The 24,636-nt window shown below is 35.5% G+C and overlaps 1 pseudogene; it reads left to right on the top strand.

Moving 5' to 3' along the window:
* Positions 1-22,677: 22,677 nt before the first annotated feature.
* On the top strand, positions 22,678-23,229 carry LOC114501829 (annotated as a pseudogene).
* The last annotated feature ends 1,407 nt before the right edge of the window (positions 23,230-24,636 follow it).

The following is a 24,636-nucleotide window of genomic DNA, read 5'->3' as shown; positions in this document are numbered from 1 at the left end:
GAATAGCATAGGAAATGTAGAAGCCAAAGAACATATACATGACCCATGGACATGAACCAAAGGGGGGGAATTTGGGTGGGAGGAGATGTGCAGGGTGGAGGGGAACAAATGGGGGATGGGATAACTGTAATAGAATAATCAATAAAATATATTAAAAAACAAAACAAAAAAGAAAATAAAATTAAAAAGAAAGAAAAGATGACAAAAATGTTTATGCAATTATTTTAATTTTAAATATTAATTGATGTAGAAACCCATAAATAAATAGTTTCTTAATAATATTGCTGTTGACCATTGTCTGGAAACATATACATGAAAGATATCATTCTATTTTCAAATTGAATATGTTGTTTGTGGAAATAATCTATGAAAATTGCCTTTAATCTTAAGCAGATATATAAGAGGACTTTGCTATTGTAATTTGGTTTTATCTTGCACAACCCTGTTTGATGCGGACCGTGGGTCCTGGAGCCCACGTCATTATGGATGAAAATGAGACATTCACATGGATTACGGAATCTGGTGGAGGAAAAGAGACGGCGTGACTTTTCTCTCAAGAGGAGCAAAAGCCTAGGCCCTAGTTCCAATGAGCTTTTATTGTCTTACTGGGCAAATTACAAGAAGGTCCTCATTAACTATGCACAAGCTCACTTTAGGTAGTTACCTTATACAGAAAACAAAGAAGAGGATGCTGGTAATCACATCACAGAAGAGGGATATTTGCAAATGAAAAGGCAAAAGTAGTTGGACAGGTTACACTCATCCTTGGAAGGTTTAGCATGGTTTTTAGGAAGTTGCTTTGCAGTAAATGTCCTCAATTCAGGGTGAGGGAGTTTTAGCAAAAAGCAAGACTCATAGTGGCCTAGGTACATTGCAGGCCTGATTCTCCATGGGAAAACCTATCTGTGGGCATGGGTCTTGTTCATCTCCCAGTGGGAGCTGGGCCCATGCCACACAGAGTGGCCTCCCACACTTGTTAGCTGATATAATAATGTATTCATTCAAATCTGTAAATTTTTTAAAGTGAAAAAAAGAACCTATTTCAAGAAATGATAACCACAAACTTCAGTCCAGGAGCTCAAGAGGTCCCAAGAAAAATGGACCTACAGAGGGCCACACCAACACATATCATAATTTAAATGGTCAAAATTAAAGACCGGGAGATAATCATAAATCCCATAAGAGAAAAACAGTCAATTACCTATAAGAGAGCTCCCATTAAGTTGTCATCTGATTTCTTCACAGAAATATTTCGGGGCAGAAGGGATTGGCATGAAATATTAAGGTGATGAAAAGCAAGAACCTACGATGACCAAGGCTACATGCATTACCCACCATGGTGAGCATTAAAATTAAAAGAGAAATAAACAGCTTCCCAGCAAGAAAAAACAGAAGGAGTTTGTTACCACCAAACCAGTATTGCAATAAATGTTAAAAGGCTTGCTTTAAGTGTCCCAGGTTCGATTCCCAGCCAGGGTACATTCTTGGGTTGCAGGCCATAACCCCCAGCAACCGTACATTGATGTTTCTCTCTCTCTATCTCCCTCCCTTCCCTCTCTAAAAAATAAATAAATAAAATATTTAAAAAAAAAAAGGCTTGCTTTAAGAAGAAAAGGAAAAAGTAACATAGAATATAGTTTAAAAATAATCAACAAAACAAAGAAGCAAGCAAAATACAACAGAAACTTTGTTATAAAGAACAATATGATAGCAATCAGAGAGGAGGAGGCAGAGAGATAATAGAGGATGATGGGGGAACAACAAGAAACATGTATGTTCAAAAGCATTTTTGTATGCCAACAATGAATTATCAGAAACAGAAATGGGGGAGGGGGAAACATTTGATGTATTAACAAGAAAAATAAAGTACCTGGGAATAAACCTAACCAACGAGGTAAAAGACCTGTACTCAGAAAACTATACAACACTGAAGAAAGAGATTAAGGAAGACACAAACAAATGGAAGAAGGTACCATATTCATGGTTGGAAGAATTAACTTCATCAAAATGTCCATACTACCCAAAGCAATTTATAGATTCAATGCAATCCATATTAAAATACCAATGGCATATTTCACAGGCATAGGACAAACATTTCAGAAATTTCTATGGAACCATAAATGACCCCAAATAGCTGCAGCAATTTTGAGAAAGGAGAACAATGTAGGAGTGATAACAATACCTGATATCAAACTGTATTACAAGTCCAATGTAATCAGAACACCTGGTGCTGTCATAAGAACAGGCATGTATGGCAATGGAACCAAACAGAGAGCTCAAAAGTAAACCCAAGTCTCTAAGATCAATTAGTATTTGACAAAGGGAGTAGAAGCATAAAATGGAGCAAAAAAAGCCTCTTCAACAAATGGTTTTGAGAGATCTGGACAGCTATTTGCAAATAAATGAAACTCTATCACCAACTTACACCACACACATAAATAAATTCAAGGTGGTTAAAAGGCTTAAATATAAGTCATGACATAATAAAAGTCCTACTGGAGAACATAGGTGGGAAAAATTGAGATATGCCATGCAGCCATATTTTCACTAATATGTCCCCTGGAGCAAGGAACATAAAGGAAAGAATAAACAAATGGGACCTCATCAAAACAAAAAGCTTCTGAATGGCTAAAGAAAACAGCATTAAAATGAAAAGAGAACCAACTATGTGGAAAACATATTTGCCAATGATACCTCAGGCAAGGGTTTGATCTTGAAAATATATAAAGAACTCAGATGACTCCACTCCAGGAAGACAAGCAACCCAATTAAAAATGGGCAAAAGATGTAAACAGACACTTCTCCAAGGAGGATATACAGGTGGCCCAGAGGCATATGAAAAGATGTTCAGCATCACTACCCATCAGAGAGAGGCAAATTAAAACCACAATGAAATATCACTTTTATACCAGTCAGAATGCCATCATAAACAAATCAACAAATTTTGGAGAGGATGTGGAGAAAAGAGAACCCTAGTACACCATTGGTGGTAATGCAGATTGGTGCAGCCACTATGAAAAACAGTATGGAATTTCCTCAGAAAACTAAAAATGGAACTTGTTTTTGATCTGGCAATTCCACTTGTAGGATTATAACCTCAGAACACCAAGACACCAATCCAAAACAACCTATGCACCCCAATGTTTATAGCAGCTTGGCAATTTACAATAGCCAAGTGCTGGAAGCAACCTAAGTGCACATCAGTAAATGAATGGATCAAAAAATTATGGCACATTTACCCAATGGAATTCTATGCAACAGAGAGAAAGAAGGAGCTCCTACCCTTTGGAAGAGCATGGATGAAACTGGAGAGTGTTATGCTAAGTGAAATAAGCCAGACAGTGAGGGACAAATGCCATATGATCTCATCTTTAACTGGAACATAATCAACAAAAGAAAAAAGCAAACCCAGTGTCTCTAGGTATATTTTTATCCAGAGACACTGAAATTAAGAACAATCTAACAATAGCCATAGGAGGGGGGTGGGCATTGCAGGGAAGGGCTTTAAGGAACTACTGTAAAGGACACATGGAGAAAACCAAGGTGAAGGGTGGAAGCAAGGGAGAGAGATAGGGTTGGCTGGAGGGGCAGGGAGTGGTGGTGTGGGAAATGAAGACAACTGTAATTGAACAACAGTAAAATAATTTTTTAAAGGAACATGTATGAAGGACACAGGGACAAAGCAAAAGGGTTAGGTTTGAGGGTAGGAGGTGGGGATAGGTGGGGAGGCATGGTGGGCTGAAATGGAGGCAATTGTACTTGAACAACAATTTAAAAAGAAAATTAAAAATATATAAATAAAATGACAATAAATATGTGCCTATCAATAATCACTTTAAAGTAAATGACTTAAATGCTCCAATCAAAGTCATAGCGTAGATGAATGGGTAAGAAAACTGGACCCATACATATGCTGTCTCCAAGAGATCCAACTCAGAATGAAAGATACACACAGTCTAAAATGAAGGGATGGAAAAAGCTATTTTATGCAAATGGGAAGTAAAAAAACCTGGGATAGCAATACTTATATCTGACAAAATAGATGTTAAAACAAAGGCTATAGTAAGAGACAAAAAAGGACACTACCTAATGGTAAAGGGAACTATCCAACAAGGAGATATCATCCTAGTAAACATTTATGCACTAAAATAAGAGCACCTATATATGTAAAACAAATCTTTTTAAAATTACCTTATTGTTTTGTAAAGCAAATCTTGATGGATGCAAAAGGACAGTTGGACAGAAATACAGTCACTGTAAGAGATTTTAACACATCATTGACTTCAATGGATAGGTCAAAGTCTTTTCAAGTGCACAAAGAATGTTTTCCGAGATAGACCATACTGTAGGGCACAAAATGAGTCTCAATAAGTTTAAGATTGAAATCATATCAAGCATCTTCTCAAACCACTATGCTATGAAACTAGAAATCAAACACAAGAAGAAAACTGAAAAATACACAAAGACATGGATGCTAAGTAACATGTTACTAAATAATGAATGGGTCAACAAGATCAAAGAAAAAATAAAAAATACCCTGAAACAAATGAAAATGAGAACACAATCACCTAAATAAATGAAATAAAGTCTAAAAAACCATACAAACTATCCATAAATCCAAGAGCTGGTTCTTTGAAAAGATAAACAATATTGACAAACCTTTAACCAGATTCATTAAGAAAAAAAGACAGGACCCAAATAAATAAAATCAGTAATAAAATAGGAGAAATAACAATCAACACCAAAGAAATACAACAGATTGTAAGAAAATATTATGAGCAAATATATGCTAACAAATTGGACAACCTGAACAAAATGGATAAATTCCTAGAAACATACACTCTTCCAACACTAAATCAGGAAGAATCTGAGAATTAGAATAGACATTACACCTAGTGAAACTGAAGAATATTCAAAAAACTGCCAACAAACACAAGCCTTGGATCAGATGGTTTCACGGGTGAATTTTACCAAACATTCTGAGAAGAACTAACACCTCTCCTTCTCAAAGTATTCCAAAAAATTCAACAGGAGGAAATATTTCCAAGCTCCTTTTACTAGCCCAGCATTATCCTAATTACAACAGTGGATAAAAACACTACAAATGAAGAAAATTATAGGCCAATATCCCTAATGAACATAGATGCTAAAATCCTCAACAAAATATTAGCAGACCAAATACAGCAATACTACAAAAAGATCATACACAGTGATCAATGGGATTCATTCTGTGGATGCAAGGTTGGTACAACATTCACAAATCAATAAATGTGATATGGAACATAAACAAATTGAAGTATAAAAACTGCATGATTACATTGATAAATGCAGAAAAAGCATTTGATAAAATCCAGCACCCATTTTTGATAAAAACTCATAGCAAAATGGGTAAAAAACATACTTATATATAATAAAGGCCACATATAACAAACACACTGCCAGCATCAAGATCAAACAGCAAAATCTACAAGCATCCCCCTCAAGACTGGGAACAAGACAGGAATGTTCACTTTTACCTCTCTTATTCAACACATATTTGGAAGTCCTAGCCATAGCAATCAAACAAGAAAGTGAAATAAAAGGCATCCAAATTGGAAAGGAAGAAGTGAAACTGCCTGCCTTTGTTGTATATGGCATGATACTGTACATAGAGAACCCTAAAGATTCCACCAACAAACTAGTACAACTGATAACTGAATTCAGTAAAGTAGCAGTATACAAAGTTAATATCCAGAGATCAGCTGCATTTTATATGCCAATAATGAACTATCAAAAGGAAAATAATCCTATTCACTATTACTTCAGAAAGAATAAATTACCTAGGAATAAATCTAACTAAGGATATAAAAGACCTGGACTCAAAATAATTATAACACACTGAAGAAAAAAGTTGAAGAAGATACAAATAAATGGAAGCACATACCATGTTCAGGGATAGGAAGATTTAACATCATTAAAATGTCCACACTACTCAAAGCAATCTATAAATACAATGCAATTTCTATCAAGATGCCAATGACTTATTTCACATAACTAGACCAAGTATTTCAAAAACTTTAAAAGTTTTTTAGGAACTTTAAAAGGCACCAGATAACAACAGTGATCTTGAGAAAGAAGAACAAAGTCAGAGGAATTCATGATATGTAATATCAAACTATACTATAAGGCCATAATAATCTTTGTATTTTAATAACAAATTTTATTGAACTCAAAGCATTTAAAATAGCTTTTCAATATCTAATCAATATAAACATTAATTGAAATATTTACATATATATTTTTACTTATTTATTTATTTATTGGAAAATAAACAAGCAAACAAATTATATTTTGCTTGTCTCTGGTTATATGCAGAGACAATGAAATTAAGAACAAACTGATAGTGACAAGAGGAGAGGTGGGAGGGAGCAATGGAGGGAAAGGGGAAAGGGTTTTCAGGAATATGTATAAAGGACACATGGACAAACCCAAAAGGGGTAGGATCAAGGGTGAGAAGTGGGGATGGCTGGAGTCTGGGAGAGTGGTGGGAAAAAAATGGAGACAATTGTACTTAAACAATAATAAAAATGTAGAAAAAAAGAAAAATATATGCAAGAAGACCATAACAACCTTAATAGCATAGTACTGGCATAAAAACAGACACATAGGTCAATGGAACATAATAGAGAACTCAGAAATAAACCCATGCCTTTATAGTCAATTAATATTTGACAGAGGAAGTGAGCACATACAATGCACAGAAGATAGTTAATTCAATAAATTGTGTTAGGAAAATTGGATAGATATGTGCAGAAAAAGGAGACTACACTCCCTTCTTAAGTAACACACAAGAATTTATTTGAAATGAATTAAAGACTTAAATGTTAGACATAAAGCCATAGAAGCCCAAGAATGTAACACATGTAGTAAAATGTCAGACATTTTCTCATAGCAATACTTTTTCTGATATACCTCCTTGAGCAAGAAAAACAAACAAAAAATTTAATGGGACTACATCAAACTAAAAAGTTTTTCACAGCAAAGGAAACCATCAACAAAATAAAAAGACAACCCACAAATGGGAAAATATATTTGCTGATATATTTGATAAAGGGTTAATATCCCAAATTTATAAAGAACTTATAAAACTCAACACTCAAAATACAAACAATCCAATTGAAAATTGAGTAAAGGTCCTAAATATACAATTCTCTGAAGAAGACATACAGATAGACAATAGACATATGAAAAGATGCTCAACATCACTAATCATCAGAGAAATGCAAATTAAAACCACAGTGAGATATCACCTCACACCTATAAGAATGGCTATCATCAATAAATGAACACTGGTGAGGATGTGGAGAAGGGAAACCCTTCTTTGCTGTTGGTGGGAATGTGGGTTGGTGCAGCCACTGTGGAAAGCAGTATGCAGATACCTCAAAAATTTGGAAATGTAATGCCTTATGACCCAGATATTCCATTTCTGGGAATTTTTCCAAAGAAACTCAAAACACCAATTAGAATGAACATAAGCACCTCTACATACATCGTGGCATTATTTACAATTGCCAAGCTATGGAAGCAGATCAAGTGCCCATTAGTGGATCAGTAGATAGAACAACTATAGGATACTACTCAGCCATAAAAATAAAAAAAGAAAAATTAACCCTGGACCTAGGGAACATTATGCTAAGTAAAAAAAGCCAGTCAGAAAAGAAAATACCATATGCTTTCACTCATATGTGGAATCTAATGAACAAACTGAACTAACAAGCAAAAGAGGGAAAGACTCATAAATAGAGAGCAGGCTGTCAGTACTGGGTGGTAGGGTTGGGGAATGGTGGGACTGAGCAAAAAGTAAAAAGGACTCGTGGACATGGACAACAGTGTGGTGATTGTGTGGGTAGAAGTTTAGAAGGGGGATACATGGTACTGAAAAAATAAAATTAAAAAAGTAAAACAAAATCAAAAAAAGACTGACTGAGTCAGAAGAGAGGGAAAGATGCTTATGGGGGTAGAGGAGAGGAAAGTTAGGACTTTAAATTTGAAGCCAAATTTGAAACCTGATTCTACTACAATCACAAGACTATTGAGAAAGTCATATCTTTTAGCCTGTTTATTTGCAGGTATAATGGGAATACAGAATTGTATCTAATAGTATAGCTTATGAAAATTCAAATATAAGTGCTCAGCAAAGAGAAAAAAAAAACAACTGAATTAGGTCAAGAGTTCTGCTAGCCATTAATATTCTGCTGTGTGCTGTAGAGGCTGCATCACTATTCCTGTGTCCATGTGCCTCACTAAGTCTGAGGTCAAGATCTTATCCCTTTGGCTAATCACTGTAGTTTCAGTGTCTAGAATAACACTTCAAATGTAGGAGTCCATAAATATTTGTGGAAAGAGGGGAGGGAAGTAAAAAGAAAGGAAGAGAAAATAGTATTTTGCTGCACCAAGTGTCTCTCTATTTTTTGTTACAGCATGACCCCAAAGAGAAGTCACTTGCTTTACCGGGTGGGAGTGGAAAAAGAGCAATGAATTCTAATACTTGCCTTAAAATTAGCTGTGTTGAACTTTTTGAAAAATAGAATTCCCTGGGGTAGTTTCGGCTACACAAAATTTCTACTTATATACATTAGAGTTTACCAGCCAAGTAAGATGCAACTCTACTGTCATGATAATTATAATAATGCATACTTGTATAACCAAACTCACTAGGTTCATAGAAGAACTAAATAGATTGAAATATAGAATGGCATTTTGCAAAATAGTGTTGTAGTATGCAAATGCAAGTTAAAATTATTTTAATAATTATCTGACTTCATCCACTAATGTATCCTCTTATATAGAACTCTGTCACATAACTACCATACATAGTTCTTGTAGTTGCCTGGCAAAAGGAATTTTTACAGCTGAACTACTGGAGATAATGAAACCCAGAGGACAGGAAAATTAGCCAAGGAAGAAATATCTGCTACTCTTTCCATCAACCACCTTAGCCTGTAGCACTACTGGCATTCCCATCCTGGTTCTGTGGGGTCTGTCAATGGAAATACAATTAAAAGCTCTTGCTACCATTGTTGAACTTGTAAGCATGTACTCATTACTATTTGGGAGGTGTTTCGTAAACAAATGACAACTCAATTCATCTATCACTGCTAAAATAGTGTAGACTAATATCTAAAGGAGCCACCTGTGTCTTCAGGCAGACCTAAGGTCAAAGAAGTTCTCTACTTATTTGTCATATGAGTTTGGATAGGTTATTTATCCTCTCTATGTCCTCTTCCTCAACAATAAAATAACATGTCTTTCATTCATCTCAAACTTAATAAGCCCTAAATAGAATTCTTCCATTCCCACCCTAATGCTCATACTCCAGTCCTATTCATGTATATGACATCCCTCTACCTTCAGGTAATTGAAACAAAAACTTTGGAGGCATCATTCATGCCTTCCTTTCCTTTACCTGTTCCCAACATCCAAACATCATTGAGTTCTATAAGCTCTTCTTCCAAAATACTTTTGATTGCTAAAAATTTCTCTTGGTCTTCATTAGCATCACCTTACCATACACTACTATAGTTTTTTGAACTTTAAACCCACTTAACTAGTTTGTTTTTCTATCTTATCCCTTGTTATAGTAATTATTTTTAAACATCAAATCAGAGCATGTCATTACCTTGCTCTAAGCCTTTTCATGGGTTTCCTTCTATTCCTGTTAATATAAAATCAAAATTCCCATACCTTGCCCTACAGAAATATTTTGCATATTTTAGGAATTGCTTACTTTTGTGACTTCATCTCGTGCTTTTTCCCTATCACTCACTACTGTTCGGGCAGACTGTTGTTCTCTTTCTCAAACACATCATACAGTTTTTCAACTAAGGTCTTTGTCATCATTGTTCTTCCTTTTGCCTAGAAGCCTCCCTGGCCACTTGCCAACGGATTAGCTCATTCTCATCCTTCAGAGTTCAGTTACTTCTCATAGAAGCTTTCCTTGACTACCTTCAACAAAAGTCCTGTGCTTCTCATTGATCTCAATAATCCCAACCTTTTTATGAGCTCAATTGTCTCTTTTAATAGTTTTCTCAACCACTAGAAAGTAAATTTTATGAGATCAGAGATCTTATTATCACTCTGTACTCTCTTTGTGACACAGAGAAGTTTCTCAATAAACACTTTTGACTGATGGAATGAATGGAGGAGAGAAAGTGGACACTGACTTATTGGAGTATGGGATTTCAAAGAATAATTTTGACTATACACAATTTTCACCCTGTATATTTAGAACTCATCTCCTGAGTAAAATATAATTCTACTGCAATCATATCTGTGTCACCTAATTTGTTAAGCTTATAGAAACTCAACAAGATTAAAATGTATAATAGGTGCTTTTAAAAATATCAAGCACCATGCAAATGTGATATATAAGTTTCTCAGATAATATTTTTATATTCTCATATTTTAATTCTTGGTATATCTTCTTATATTAATACATAATATAACAAACATTATTCATATAAGAGTTGAAATGGTTTTGAAGACAAGAAACAGAAAATCCATTTCAACCTATCTTAAAGGATAAATGGAATTTATTGGCTCACATATCTGAAAAGTTCCACAGATAGGGTGACTAATCTGGACCAAGGCTCCAGATGTGTTTTCTTTGTGAGTCTCTCATCTCCCCCTTTTTCTCACTGTTGGCTTCATCTTTGAGCCAGTGGTGGGAAGTCTGTGTATTCTGCCATAACTATGTCCACAGCCAAGGGAGGACATTGTTTTTCATGGCTTTCTCTTTTCCCATGACCCCTGCAAACATCCCACCCAGTTTTCTTACTTGCACTGAATCGTATGCCATTTCCTGAACCCATTCTTTGTCCAGCAGTGGTTGGTTTCCTTAGGCCCAGGTTCCTACACTAACTGCTGTCAAGGAAATAGGAGACAAATCAGACTTATTCAGAAGCTGGAAACACCTGCTTCCCCTGAGGTGCTGGTGCTGCTCCAAGGAAGAAGTATAAATCCCAAAAGAATAAGCCAGGCAGGAAGAGGCACTATATCCACTTTACTTATAAAGATTAAATGGCTTCAGGCAGGTAGAGCATGTAGACAATTAAGCAATATCTAGGGATATGGAAAGTGCTCAATAACACTAACTACTGTTTTGTTTGGACTAAAGCTATCTAATCTATTTTTCTGAATACAATTCTAGAACTTAGGGCAACAAAGACTTGATGGTAAACCAAGAGGGAACATGGTCTCACATAAAGTACTTTGTAGATTTTTTTACCTGAAATGAGATTAGATATTATAGTACATTTTAAAGTTAGAGTTTGGTAAATGTTTTAGTGTATATACCACAAGAGACATGATTTAAAATGCTGTATAAGACATTACATTTAAATGACAGCTTCCTCTAAGAGTTTGGAGGCTAACTCACAACATGTGTTCTATATCAAGTTTCAATAACAATATAAGTTGGGTATTAAATAAATGGAGCTGTATCAACATGCAACAACAGTGTACTTTAAATATTAATATTTGTATGTAATATAAATATGTATACATAATATATTTAAATAAGAGAAATACTAAATAATTGGTTCATTGCAAGAATATTTAAGAGCCCTGAAAAGTACGGATTGAATACTTGCTTTAGGATCAGTATCTGGGTGATACTGAATAATTTATTAATCCTCCCCTACTTTGATCTCCTTACCTGTAAAATGTACCTATCTCATTGGGCTGTTGCTAAAAGTTAAATTGAATAAGCTGGTGCAATAACTACCATCACTGCATCTGGCATATCATGTGCTCCATAAAGGCTCTTAGAAGCACCATCCTCATTATGGTTCAATTTTACAAAATTCTAGAAAAATAAATAAATTGAAACAGATAGAATTTGGTCTCAGCCTTAAAGTGTAAGATTCAAACATCAGGTAGCTGGCAATATAATCACAAGTCAAACTTAGGAACTCAGTAAATAGCCCAACCTGTATAAGGGGGGATATGTAATAACAAATCATATTTGCACAGAATCATCTCACTAAATCCTTCTATTTATAATTTAAATAGCTACTAACTTCCCTCTCCCCCATCTTCAACCCAACTCACATACACCTGCTTTTTTACAAACAGGAAAACTGAAGCTGGTAGTTAAGTACTTCAAATCTATTTTCAAAATGTGGTATGTTCCAAAAAGAAACAGACCTGTTCTTATTTACTGTTGAAAGTCAAGAAAGGAGCACACTGCTTAGCTTATTAAAGATGCCCCATGACTATTGAATGGGTGACGATGGAGTAAAAATAAATGAGTTAGTATGACTTGGTTAGAATTGTCTTACTAGTGAACAGCAGAGATGGAATTGAACAAGAACTTGGGTCTCCTGACTCCTGATCTTCTTTAAACTTTTCATGTGGTACTTGACTCCCTCCCTCCACATTCAGGAATTACCAAGAGGAGATTGGTAAGAACCATATTTGGAGACTGCAATGGTCAGAAGCTCAGGTGAACACATAAGGTCCATTATGTTCTAAGAGCAGTGAAGAAAGACAGATCTGGTTAAAACCTCAGTTCTTCCTTTTATAAACCTTTCTGTGACCTTGGATAAGTTACTAAACCTCTCTGTATCTCATTTCCCTGAACCATAAAAGAGGAATAAAAGTTTTTATCTAATAAAGGGGTAAAAATTGAAGGAAAAATGCATGTACACAACATAAAATAGTGCTTAGAACATAGAAGAACTTGTCATTCAGAACATGACATGTCTCCTTTGGTTCCCCCATATCACCTGTCTCCCCTTTGTATTTGAGTATATGCAACTCCTGCTGTTCCCTGTCAGAGCTGATGTTTGCTTTCCCAGCTCTAAGAAAAGCACTTTCAAAGAAGGACATAGGTGGTCTCTGCTTCACTGAAATCACTCCTGGACACAATCACTTACTTCATCACACGCATGATTCAAACTAGGCAAAATGTCCAGTATTCCATGTCCATGAGTCTAATACTCAGGACTGGCCACATAATTTTGGGGGCCCAATGCAAAATGATAATGTGGGGTTCTTTGTTTGAAGTGTATTAAAATTTTTTAAACAACAACAACAAAGCATTAAACTAAATATGGGACCCTTCAGAGCACATACACAGGTTGAAGCCAGTCCTACAGAGGCTTTGAACATCCTATTTCTTCCCTTATCATCTTCCTCAATAGTCATCTTTCTGCTACTTTTGCCCCAAAAGCTTAGCAAGAAGTGTTCCTCTCTCCCTTGATCTTTGTATAAAACTTCCTTTGCCTTCTGGAATCCAACTACCTGAATTTAAATTTGGATTCCACCCCTTACTAGCTTGTTTGACCACAGGCATGATGTTTAACTTCTCTTTACTTCTATTTTCTGTTGTGAAAGTTGAGAATAATGATAATACCAACTTTAAAGACCTATTATTAGGAGTGCATGAGCTAATAATTGAAAAGATTTAAAACAGTAGATAATACAGTGGTTCTCAACCCTGGATGCACATTTGAATCACCTGGGAGCTGTTAAAAAAATGCCATTTCCAGGACTCACCCATGACCAATTAAATCAGAATCTTTGGGGGTGAGCCCATGAGAGCAGTAGCTTTAAAAAGCTCCACAGAGAATTCAAATGAACAAGAGGGTTGGAGCCACTAGTCTTGTACACAGCAAGTGCTTAATAATAAATAACAATAAATAATAAATGTAAAATAAATAATATAATAATACATTATAAATGTTGTCCAGGTATTATTGTACAGTTAGCAAAACAAAGAAGTAAAACATTCTGTATTTCAGTCCTTGCCCTGGATCTATTCTGCATCTGGCTTCTTTCTCACTCTCTCAGCTGCTTTGACGCAGGGTATACCTGCAACTAATGTAAATCAAGACCAAAGATGTCTAAAGTTTTCCAACTGAAACAAAGATGTCTTTGCATACAGTTCTTCCCATTAACCCAGAGATCAGAGGGGAAATGTCAACTCCTCTCACAGAGACTTCCTTTGATATCAAGGGGTATATATTCCAGAAGCTCATCACACTGGGTTTTGCGGGGCAGGGAGGATTTCAGTCAAGTCACCAGAGATCCCTAAATAATACAAAGCAAAGAGAGGCCAGGAAGTAGTGAGAATATTAATTTCTTGAGCTTGTATTTCTTTCCTGTTAATGTAGATAATCATCTTTCTGCAAATGTCTTTTTGCCATATTTATGATGGTTGCATATCCATTATGGATACAGTAGTTCATTTGCAACATGACCTGACAAATATTGAGTGTTCTAGGCTACATTTAATTCCAAGGTAACTAAAATAATTTGTGTTTCTTCATAACCTAAAAAGGTTCTGATCACACAAAGCTTAAAATGCTAGGGCCTGGTATGACTCATCCTTCATAATGAATCTACCAATCGAGACATAGATTGGGGTTGGGATAGGAACCGAAGTAGTGGTCAATTGAGTCAATTTAGCCTCAAGATTATGAAGATCTTCATTTCGGGCCAAGGTTCATGGATACATTGTTAGAGGGGAGCTGGGTTTCTTAATTGAAGTCCACTGACCATTTCACCAGCTAAATCAGGAAACAGGATTACAGACACAAGGCCACTGGGACTCACAGCATGAAAACTGACTTGTATAGACTCCCAGAGGCCCCATTCCCAACATCCAATTGTTGAATACCTGCTGTTTGTTTAGACTGTGGGTCTAAGAGAAAAGAGCAGACCCTGCCCAGAGCTGTTTGTATTCTGCCTGGCTCCCTCAATCCTAAATACCTGAGAAGACAACTCTTAAGAAATACTACAAAATAACATAGATTTAAATGGCAAAAAAAAGCATCATAGTCAAGACAATGTTTTCAATAAGCTTGTGACCACTGTGGGTTCTGAAGTTAATTCAGTACATCAAGACAAGCATTGCTTTTTACAATTGACTCGACTACACTGAGCCAGACTAGACTGGAATGCTTCCCATTCAGTTAAGTAAAGTGTTAGTATAAACTATTGTTTTCTAAAAGCTTTGCTTCACTTACATATGTTTATATGTGTGCATATATTAGGTTGTGATATAAAATAGAATATTTTGGTGTGGTTCAATATCTGAAAACAAATAAGTTCACCATATTAGGGGACAGAGTTTACAAACTGTACCTCATAGGATACATATGGCCCATTAATATTGGGTAGATTAGGGGTTTTAATATTGTTTATTTTGTTCTGTATTTCACTAAAAATGTTTTGAAAAATATAAACAAATAGCCAGCAGTTAAGTTTCAAATAGTTCCACATTTTTTACATTTATTATACTTATTTTCACCAGTCTTGTCATTATATCTTTAGTTTCTTTTTGTTTTAGTTGTTTGTTTGTTTGTCTTTAACCATGCACTCCACAGAGTGGTTCCCTGGCTACTCCAAGCACACACCTGGTCCCATACCCCATTATCTTTAGATTATTGACTATATTCCCCATGCTACAATTCACATCTTTGTGGCTATTCTGCAACTACCAATACAATACAGATTTTTAGCTTCTCTTCAAATAACCAGATCATTTGGAAAGAATGATTCTGCATTTTACAAGCCAGGATAGTCCATGTCAATTCTTTCTCCCAAAAGGAAAAAGTCTGATAGGTAAGTGACTTTCTTTGTTATTTTCTATCCCTGAGCCCTTTGGCTTGATAATGACTAGGGCCTGCCATATAGTCCTGCCTTGGCTTACACTTCTGGCCTTTTTATTGCCCCACCTTCTGTTCTAACCAAACTGGAGAGCTAATAACCTAGCAATAGTTGTCTCCATCCTCTGAATGTGCGGCAATCTCTATTCTAGCTCCTCTTCCAATTGAATGAAAACTTTATCAAAGCCCCATTTAAATTTGTAGACTTTACAGAAAGTTTTCCTGTATCTTGTTCTATCCCTTCCAGTAGTTCCTATCCCTGAATTCTACTTACATATTGCACCTCTTTACCAACCTTGTGGTATTCACAGTTCTGTAAAATATCCCATTCTCACTTATCAAGCTCCATCTTCCTGACCATGTCAGGAGCTCCCTGAATGCAAAAGCAACATCCCATTTGTTTCTGCTTGCCATCCATTGCTCAGACCAGTGACCTGCATATAGCAGATACTCAACAGTTATGTGACAAACTAGATTACAAAAAGACTTCACTGGAACCTTATTTATTACAGAACTGTTTGAAATGGGCAAAAATTTAAAACAATCCAACAGTCCATTGGTTGAGTTTGAATAAATCAGTTATGGCACCTTCATGCAATGGAACACTCTGAGACTATTAAAAATTATTAAAATATGTATTTGTTTATGTTGAAAGATCTTCAGAACATATTACTAAGACAGCAACTGGCATAACCATAGAAAGAACATTAACCAAATAATTTTTAAGATGGCATTTCTATGTATAGAAAAGATCTGAAAATATATTTATTGAATGCTTACTATGACCCAAGGGCTATTCTAAGAGCTGTAAATATAGAATTAAACAAAGCAAAGTCTGTATTAACATAGAGTTAACATTCTAGTGGGGAAGGGGGTAGAGAGAAAAACTATATTTAGGACCATAAGTGTAACAAAAATAAGTAAATTAGGAAAATTGAATAAAGAGTGATAGGGGTATTGTGGGAAACATTACTATATTATAAAGGCAGTCAGGAAACACTTCTCTGATACCTAAAGTAAGAGAATTAAGTCACATAGTTATCTTGGGGAAGAGGACTCCAGGCAAAGGGCCAGTAAGTATGAAGATACAACTGTACTTGGTGTAATAGGATAAAGTAAAATGAGTGGTGGTAGGAAATGAAATCAGAGAATTAGTGGGAAATTACACTTTGATTTTATTCTGAATACAGCAAAAAGACTCTCAGGCTTTAGAAAAATAAGAATTTGGTAATGGACACATTACATTTAAGAAACCAGTCAGAGCTCTAAATAGAAGGCAGACAGATGATCTAGAGTTCAGGAGTAATGTTTAGGCTGATACTATAATCTGACACATACAATTCAACATATGCAAATAAATCAATGTAACATACCACATTAACAAAAGAACACATAAAAATCATATGATCTTATCAAAATATGCAGAAAAGCATTGGATAACATACATTTATTTATGATTAAAGCACAATAAAATAGGAATAGAAGGAAAGTACTTCAACATAAAAGAGTTCATATATAACAAACCCTCAGCCAAAATCATACTCAATGATGAAAAACTGAAAGTTTTCCTCTAAAATCAAGAACAGGGTGTCTACTCTTACCATTCTTAATCAACATAGTTCTGGAAATCCCAGCTAGAGCAATAAGGCAAGAGAAAGAAATAAAAGGCATCCAAATTGGGAAAGAAGAAGTAAAAGTGTCACTTTTTGCCAATGATATGATTCTGTATATAGAAAACCCTAAGAATGCCACTAAAGATTATTGGAAACAATAAACAAATATAGCAAAGTTGCATGATATACAATTATTATACAAAAACCACTGTTTTCTTGTATACTAACAATAAAACTTCAGAGAAAATGGGGGATAAAAAGCAATTCCTTTTGCATTTGCAACCAAAAGAATAAATACCTAGGAAAAAAATTAACAAAGGGTGTGGAAGACCTCTATACTGAAAACTACAAAGCATTACTGAAAGAGATAGAAAAAGATACAATGAAATGGAAAGATGTTCTGTGTTGATGAATTAGAAGAATCAATAGAGTTAAAATAGCCATATTAATCAAGGCAATATACAAGTTTAATGTAATCCCTATCAAAATCCCAATATCATTTTTAAAAGAAATAGGACAAAAAATCATAGATTTATATGTAATCACACACATAAAAAAAACAACAAATGGACAAAGCAATTCTGAGAAAAGAGAACAAAGCCCAAGGTATAATACTACCTAATTTCAACTTATCCTACAGGGTTATGATAATCAAAACAGCATGGTATTGTCAGAAAAACAGACACACAGATCAATGGAGCAGAATTGAGAGGCCAGTTATAAAATCACATGGATATGGGCAGGTAATTTTTGACAAAGGAGTGAGAAACATACAATGGAGAAGACAAAATCTCTTCAATAAATGCTGATGGAAAAATTGGAAAGCCACATGCAAAAGGATGAAACTAGATTACAGTTTGTCCCCATGTACAAAAAATAATTCAAACTGGATCAAAGACTTAAACATAGGATCTGAAACAATAAATTACATAGAGGAAAACCTAGGTACTAAACTTATGGATCTTATTTGTGGAGAACATTTTATGAATTTAACTCCAAAGGCAAGGGAAGTCAAGGCAAAAATAAATAAATGGGACTATATTAAACTAAAAAGCTTCTGCACAGCAAAAGAAACAAACAACAAAACAAAGAGGCAACCAACCAGATGGGAGATATTTGCAAACAATAGCTCTGACAAAGGTTTAATAGCCAAAGTACATAAAGACTTCATAAAATTCAAAATCAAACGAACAATTCAGTTGAAAAAAATGGCAGAGGATCCGAATGGACACTTGTCCCAAGGAGACATACAAATAGTGAATGGATACATGAAAAGATGATCAAGCTCACTAGCTATTAGGGAGATGCCAATCAAAACTATCATGAGATACCATCTCACATCTGTTAGAATGGTTACTATCAACAAAACAAGTGATAACAACTGTTGGAGAGGTTGTGAAGAAAAGGGAATCCTCATTCACTGAGGTGAGAATGTAGACTGCTACAGCCACTATGCAAAACAAACTTGTGGTTCCTAAAAAAATTAAGAATAGAGCTACCATATCATTCAGTAATTTCTCTTCTGGGTATTTACTCATCAAATTCAAAAACATGTATTAGCAAAGATATATGCACCCCTCTGTTCATTGCAGCATTATTCACAGAGGCCAAGACATGAAGACACTCAAAATGTCCTTTGACAGAGGATTGGATAAAGAAGATGTGGCATGTATATATATATATATATATATATATATATATATATATATACACACACACACAATATAATAATACTCAGCCATGATAAAAGAATAAATACTGCCATTTGTGACAATATGGATGGACCTAGAGAATATTATGCTAAGTGAAGTCAGTCAGAAAAAGCTAAGAACCATATAATTTCACTCTTTATACGGTATAAAACTGAAACTCATGGACACAGACAAGAATGTGGTTACCACAAGGAAGGGGGTTGGAGGTGGGGGTTGGAGGTGGCGGGTGGAGAGGGGCCTAATATATGATGACAGAAAATGGTGTGACTTTAGGTAGTGGGCACACAGTGGAATATACAGATCTAGAACCATAGAAATGTACACTTGAAACCTAGTGATCTTATTAGCCCCAATAAATTTAATTTAAACAAAATTTTAAAAAAGAATGTCCCTTTCCATCAAGTTCCCAGGTGAAGTGGATTCTCCCTGTCCCACCCTTTAAGCTCTCTCTCACCAGTGGAACTGAGAGCAATGTCCTACAAGGGAAGTTGTGAAAACTTCTCGCAAGAGTTTAACATGTGGTCATTTTAAAGTTAGATCTGTTTTTTACCCTGCTCGTTTTCTTATTTTTGTTAGTTTTGAAAGGCAGCTGTAAGGAAAACAAGAATGGCTTCTAATAAAAAAAAAATGAATGGGGCAAAAAGACTGTCAGGCTTTATAAAAAACAAGAGTTTAGTAATAGACATGTTACATTTCAGAAGCCTGTCAGCTCCAAATGGGAGTTAGACAGTTGATCTAGACTTCAGGAGTAATGTTTAGGTTGGTATTATAAATTCGATGTATAAATGGTATTTTCATGAAAACAAATGCAGAAGGCAATGAGGTTTGAGGACTGAGCCATGTAGCATTCCATCATTTAGGGGGTCTAGAAAATTGAGAGAGTTAGCAAAGCTTATAAAGGACCACTCAGGAAGGATGTAAAGGAGAAAGCTATGTACTCTCAAAAAGGAGGTTGAGAGAAATGCCATCAAATTCTGCCAAAAAGTTGAATAAGAGTAGGACTGGGAATTGACTGTTGAATTTTGTGACTGAATAAATGCTATCTTAGAAGAATGTTAAGGACCAAAGTCAGAGTAAATTGGGAGCTTAAGAGAGAATGGGGAGACAGGGCTGGCAATGGAATTATACAATTCTTTCAAAGATTTTTCAAATTTAAAAAATACCAACAAATGGAAACATATTCTAGGAAAAACTGGCCTCTTCTCCACAAAAATGTCAATGTCAAAAATGATTTTTTAAAAAGCTGAGGAATTGTTCCACATTAAAAGATCAATGAAACATGATTAAAAAGTTCTATACATGATTCTTGATTGAACCCTGGTTAACAGGAAAATTGTTATGAGAAATAACATTGAAAAATGATAAAATTTGAATATGGACTGATTTTAAATGAAGGTATTATATCAATGCTAAACTTTCCAAATTTGATCACATAATTGTAGTCATATAATTGGAATGCCTTTGTTATTTGGAAATATATTCTGAAGCATACAGGGGTAAAAGATTTTGATAGATGGAACTTTCACTCAAGTGATTCAGAAAAAAAGTACATATGCATATATATGTATATAAAATAATATATATAAATATAAAGTGATGCATGAAGAATATAGAAAAATATATACAAGTGAAATTTGAGTGAAGGTTACATGTCAGTTTTCTGTATTATTCTTACAACCTTTTTGGAAATTTGAAATTATTTTCTAATAAAACATTTAAAAATGTTATAGTGGTTGTTTCTGAATAATAAAATTGTATGTTTTTTCTATCTCCTTATCTCTATTTCCTTTTGAATAGCAAACAGTGATCAATTACATAAAAGTATTTTTAATGATAAGAAAATATATCAATCTATCAATCACTCAAAAGGCGAGTGTTTTAATTATTTGGGCAAAGGCTAATTTAATGAGAAATATTTACCATATTTTTAAAAAGATTTTATTTGTTTATCTTCAGAGAGCAGAGAATGGAGGGAGAAAAAAAGGAAGAGTAACACCAACGCAAAACCAAAACACCTATTGGCTGCCTCTTGCACATACCCCAACTGACCAGGGACCAAACTCATAATCCAGGGATGTGCCTCAACTGGTAATCCAACTGGTGACTTGGCAACCTTTAGTTTTTCAGGATGACACCCAATCAACTAAGTCACACCAGTCAGGGTCAGATATTTCTTTTAATTATAGAGAGATCTTTAATAATGAGATTATATCCCTAAATACGATAAGTCATGGACCAATGTTCACTTACCAAAAAAGAGAAGCTCATTTCATAAGTTATAAAAATGTCTAATCACTATTTTGTACACCTGAAACTAATGTATGTCAACTGTATTAGCATTTGTTTTAAATCATAAGAAAGAGAAAGTTAATGAATTTGGATATTACTTTAGGTAATTTAATATTAATTATAATGATAAGGCACCAAATAAATTGATAATTTTGAATTTTATGTAACTCAATTGCCAGAGTTTTCTTTAGGGTTTAAAGTATTATCTTTATCTCTTATGGGTTGTCTTGATCATCCACAGAGGAGAAACCTCCAAAAATAATTAACTCTACCTTTTAGTCTCCTCAAGAAATCGCTAAAGGGTTTTTGTGAAAGAAGGGGAAGAAATAAAGTAATCATAAAATATCTGTTTAGTCAGATTCTCACCCTAGGGAAACCTAGTGTAATACCCATAGCTATCAGAACAAGCTTGCCATTATCACAAAACAGATTTGTGGTAGAAACTCAATAGCTACTTGTTGATTAATTGACAGGAAAGGGAGAAGAGTTTATATCAGAGACAACTTGACTTTGCAAGATTTAGCAAGGTTAGCATCAACTTTCACTCTCTCCCAATACACTGAATAAAGGCCATAGTGTTAGCAGGCTGAGTGGAAATATTTTATGTCAATTCATCTAACAAGAAGGATAACTTTGTTGATCACAACCTTAGAGAACATTATTGACCTAACAGTGAAACATGGGGAAAAAAATTAAAAGGGAAAAAAGTGATCAGTGAAAGAGGGTTAAATGACAATAATCTTGCTATCAAGATTTTTAATTCAAATGGACTAGGTCATTTAAATTAAAAGAATTATAGAGATATCTTTAGAATTATTTCTTTATCATTATAGAGATATTGTTTTACACTTACATTGTTTGGAAGGTATTTAAAATTATATATGCATTAGTAAATGTATCTCAATTTCAGTTTCTGGCTTCATGGTTGACTAAATACTCTTTCACTTGACTAAAACTAAATTAAAAAAATACACTAAGTATACACAACGGTAAAGCTGAACCTCCAATGTATCAATAGTAGTTATTATTCAGTGGCTGGACCATGAGTGATTTTAAATTTTTTAATAACCTTCTTATAATAAAAAGTATATATAAAAATCTACTGAGTTGGCCAAAAAGTCCACTTAGATTTTTTTCCTGAAATGAAAGACACATTTTTCATTTTCACCAACAACTTTATTGATTTGGATATTTTGAGTATGTTGGCTATCTTCTGAGTGGTTTAACATTGATCTTCTCAAATGATGTCTCAATTTGATCTCTTGTTAACTTCAACTGGTCTGCCCAACCATGGATCCTCCAGTGAGAAATCTCTAGCATCAGGGAGCAAAACAACCACCTGGCTTGGAGCAGCAGTGCTGCTGAGGCAAAGGGTTTCTCTCTCCAGTGTCTCTCCAGCCCATCTACAGCATGGGGAATATTTTTGCAAACTTCTTTAATGGCTCTTCTGGCACAAAAATAAATGTGTATTCTCATGGTGAACCTGGACGCTACAGGGGAAGGCCACCACCCAGTACAAACTAAAGCTGGATGAGATGGTGACCACCATCCCCACGACAGGTTTCAACATGGAAACTGTGGAGTACAAGAACATCAGCTTCACTGTGTGGGACATGGGTGATCAGGACAATATCCAGCCTCTGTGGTGCCACTACTTCCAGAGCACACAAGATCTCATCTTTGTGGTTGACAGCAACAAGTGAGAGCACATGAACGAGGCCCGAGCGGAGCTCATGCGGATGCTAGCAGAGGACAAGCTCGGGGATGGTGTCCTGCTCATGTTTGCAAACAAGCAGGACCTCCCTAATGCCATGAACACAGCCGAGATCACAGACAAGCTAGGCCTGCATGCACTTTCAGTACCAGAGGAACTGGCACATTCAGGTTTCCTGTGCCACCAGTGGGGGCTGGCTCATTGAGGAACTGGACTGGCTGTCCAATCAGCTCCAAATCCAGAAGTGAGCCGCAGTCTTCTCTCCCTCCTCACTCTCTCCTTCGCTTTCACTTTACTCTCTTGTGGCAGCCGTGCCCCTGTGGTTTGAGTGCCAGAAGCAGTCTCCATGGTCCATCCCAGTGTGATTCACCATGCTGTACATGTGCAGAAGAAGCCTTCAACTGATTTTTATTTAATGTAAATAGTTCTTGTTTCTAATGAGGTAGTTTCTGGTATTCCTATGCAATATTACTCAGCTCATTTTATTGGAAAATGAGACTCAACCCACTGTCTACTACTGAGAAGGGAATTTAGGCACCTAGGCCTCTAGGAGATGCTGTGAGGTCAGTCCAACACTCCCTCTGGGCTTTAGGTCTGTGTTGAGATCCATTTTGATGATTGGTTTTTAACCCAAATTTGGTGCATTTTTTAAAATAGTTACAAACACAAGATAAAGAGACACTTGAAAGCAGAGAAGGGAGAAATGTGCCTAGTATAGGTTCTGTAGTAATGGCTTGAGTCCAGTCTACCCACAGTGTCTCCCCAGTTTGGAGCATGCAATGGGCAGAACCAGCCACAAAACATACCGCATGGTCACTTATGGTCCCGGAATGGCTCTCTTGCTGGGTTTTCCACATCTCACAGCATTTGCTTGTAACCAAGCTTACACCACTTTCCCAGGGAAGGGCTGAGGGCTGTGGCCACCACTGAAGGAGCCATGGGAGGGACCCCAGGTTTCCCTTGGGGTGGTGTAGGTGCTTTACAGGATCACTCCAGCCAGAGCAGGAGCCCTCCCATAGTCCCCATGCACGCTCACTTGCTACAGGTTGTCTGGGTCTTACCAGTAGAAGCAGGACATGTGACCAGTCATCTCAGAGCCTAGCTCCTCAGGGGCCCCATCCACATGTGCTTTTACTTCCTCAGCCTGCAAGGGTCTGATTTGACATCAAAATCAACAACCTCTACTTTTTTCTTTTGTATTTTGATAAACACTGAAAAAGCTGGAGCTGTTAAACTTTATCTTGGGGGGAAACCTCAGAACTCGTTTATCTGGTGTCATGGAAACTCTTACTGGTTTCAATACACAATAAATAATAAAAAAATAAAGATAAAAGAAATGTCCAGCATGAAACTTCACAAACTACTTTTGATGCATTTGATCAGTCATAGCACTTTCTCCCTACACTACACAAATCTTTTGTGTTGCAGTTTCATTTTTACCTTTATTGAAATAATAAACATATTATGCCAAAAATGTTGCTTATTTTTCTTCATCTTCAATATTAAAATGGCTACACAAAAATTGGCCGATTCTGAATTTTTAAGGTATGCTGATATGACAACTATCATAATACAATCTAACAAAATTGTTTTGAAAAAGGTAAAGACAATTAAGTACTAGTAGAGCCATCTTATGGAAAAAAACAAACAAACTT

This window comes from Phyllostomus discolor, chromosome 7, assembly GCF_004126475.2.
Source record: "Phyllostomus discolor isolate MPI-MPIP mPhyDis1 chromosome 7, mPhyDis1.pri.v3, whole genome shotgun sequence".
Lineage (NCBI taxonomy): Eukaryota > Metazoa > Chordata > Mammalia > Chiroptera > Phyllostomidae > Phyllostomus > Phyllostomus discolor.
The sequence above is the reverse complement of the archived record's forward strand: the minus strand, read 5'-3'. Positions and strand labels throughout refer to the sequence as shown.